General features: G+C 34.8%; 1 protein-coding gene across 2 annotated transcripts in view; it reads left to right on the forward strand.

Annotated features, from left to right (window-relative positions):
- The window catches only part of KIAA1462 (KIAA1462 ortholog), a 49,372-nt gene that overhangs the window by 489 nt on the left and 46,203 nt on the right, over nt 1-2,680 (forward strand). The window contains exon 1 of one of the 2 annotated variants that reach the window (XM_008585521.1): nt 1-33. The exons of the other annotated variant lie outside the window; for it this stretch is intronic. The gene's annotated coding sequence lies outside the window, so the exon portion shown is untranslated. The remainder of the gene's footprint in view (nt 34-2,680) is intronic. 2 annotated transcript variants of the gene reach the window in all.

Below are 2,680 nucleotides of genomic sequence, written 5' to 3' on the forward strand. Positions count from 1 at the left end.
CACTGCTAAAGCCACCAGCCCAGGGAAGGACAGGTCAGTATTTCAATACTTTCATAAATCTTTGAAACAATAAATGTTGTTTAGAAAATCACAGGAACACTCCTCACACCAGGATATTAAAACCTCAATTATCTTCATTTGAATTTGGAGTGTCTTGTTTAAAATTTGCATTACCTTTACTTTCTTTAACTAAATGTATATTCCAGCAACTTTGGGAACAGCCTGGTCAAACTGGCCATGTTTATTATCAGACCCCTAAGTGTCCTTATAGTTTGCTTTTTATTGGTTATTTCTTCATAGCTTGCCTACAAAGCTTGTTTCTTCTGCATTTAAATGAAAGAATTTAGATTCTGTTATGAAGAGGCACCAAGATGTATTTCAAAGAAGTAGAAAGAAAGAAAGCAACTGTATGTATAGGAAGAACAGTTGGAGAAATAGAAACCAAACTTGCTACTGGTTATCTCTTGGCACAGTGGGCTTACTGGGAACTTTTCCTTTTTACTTAAGCACTGAATTTTGCAATGTTTACTTCTGAAATAACTTTATATGACTTTTGTAATTAGGAAGTGAATAAAAATGTAAAAATTGTATGAAATAATTTAAATCTTAACATTTTTATAAAGCCTCGGCTCTTTTATTCTAAAGGTATTTAAAAACCAAAGCAGAACTAGTACATTATAAATTTAGTAGAGTATTTTAGGAATCTGTACATGTGGAGCTTGACATATATAACAACAAAATAAAATTCTAATCTGTTATAAGTTTTACAGTTACTTTTGCAAATAGTCAAAAATTCCAGGTTAAAAAAATCTTTTCCAATTTCAGTTCTTTCTTAATGGCTTCTAATCTTTGAGAAATGTTAATGAGGTACTTAGGATCTCATAAAAATGGGGGTGAAGTAGCCAGAGCAGTAATTGTGTGACAGACTTTAGAGGTGAAAGAGAAGACAGGAGAGAGTGTGTGTGTATCTGTGTGTGTTTTCACTCTAATTGTGGGGAGAAAGACAGAAAAGAGGAGTTAGAACAGGTAATGCTTATAAAAAAGTATGTGTATAATATTGGGCACCTTTTTTCTTCTCTTTCTCTCTGTTTTTGAATCAATGCCTTAATACTGACCCAACCCAGCAAGATTAACATTCCAAGGTTCTTTTGATCTTAGACCCAAGATTTTCATTTCTTTTGTGTGCGTGTGTGTGTGTGTGTGTTTGTGTGTGTGTGTGTCACTTAAGGAAACCTAACTCAGTGATGGTTGTCCTCCTAAAATGATTACTTCACAGATTAAATATGCCTTTTATGTTTGATGAGATTTGAGCAACTTGAGGGCCCTGGCAGAACTGGTCATCACACTATGTGGTATGCTAACAATAGTCTGTGCGAACTTGTCCCAGAACTTACATTGGAACTGTTGAGTTATTTAAATAATTGAGACTGGAAAGGGAAATGGCAATCCCATTGTTCACAATAAAATATATAATTCTATTATTTTTAAAAAATCTGTAAGAAGCATTATAAATTCATGTATCAGTTAGCAACATACTCCATTCTGGTTTGTTTTAAGTCTTGGCTATTTACCTCTTGTTTAAAGAAAGTGCTTGTTATATATTAATCATAACATTAGACCTTAAAGTTGTCAGTTAAGGAAATATTTACACTGAACTGCCAACAATTTGAGGGACCAATTACATCTTAAGTATGGAATGTCAGTGAAAACAACTGAGAAGTTTTAGGTTTGTTAGAGGGGTGTTGTGGATTGAATTATGCCCCCCTCCAAACTCACTGAAGCTTAAATTGTGCCCCCAAGTTTTATGTATTAGGAACATAGTCCCCCTTGTTACTGTTAAGAGGGTAGGAAATCCTATTATGGTAACTGAAAGGTGAAGCCTTGAAGAGGTGATTAGATTGTAGGACCACGCCTAGTGAATGGATTAAAAATGGTGGTCAGCAGCATGGTTCTGAGGGCTTGAAAAGAAAAGAGAAGGGAGACTGTCTTTCTTTCTGCTCTCTCTGCTTCCACCATCTTGTAGTGTGAGACCCTGGGTCACTGTCGCCACCACCAGATGGAGTTTGGACTTTCCAGCCTCAGAAACTGTAAGCAAATAAATTTCATTTTCTTATAAATCACCCAGTTCCAGGTATTTTGTTATAAGCAACGGAAACGGACTAATACAAAGTGTAGCAATGTCTAATCAAGATCTTTAGAATGCTGGTTGTAAACTTGTATTAGATTTCTTCAGCAGAACATGTGATTTTAGGCTTTCTGGAAACAGGTTGAGTCTCCATAGCATATAAGACACATGTGCTATATACTAGAACTTTATATAATTTACTATTTATTTATTCTTTTCTTCAGTGTTTCTTTTATTGTCATTGAGTCTTCCAAATATGTAATATATTTTCAAAGATACATTTTCCTAATCCTACCTAAGCAACTCTTTGTTTTTAAAAGTTTTTTCTGGTGATGAAAATAATATTAAGTTGTACTAGTATAACTTAATTAATTATAACAATGTATTATTAAGAANGAAAATAATATTAAGTTGTACTAGTATAACTTAATTAATTATAACAATGTATTATTAAGAATGATGATAGCTGGGCCGGCCGAGTGGCGCACTGCTACAGTGCGCCGCTTGGGAAGTGTGGCGGCGCTCCCGCCGAGGGTTCGGATCCCACATACAGGC

The sequence above is a fragment of the Galeopterus variegatus genome, unplaced genomic scaffold, assembly GCF_000696425.1.
Source record: "Galeopterus variegatus unplaced genomic scaffold, G_variegatus-3.0.2 Scaffold3603, whole genome shotgun sequence".
In the NCBI taxonomy this organism is placed as follows: Eukaryota; Metazoa; Chordata; class Mammalia; order Dermoptera; family Cynocephalidae; genus Galeopterus; species Galeopterus variegatus.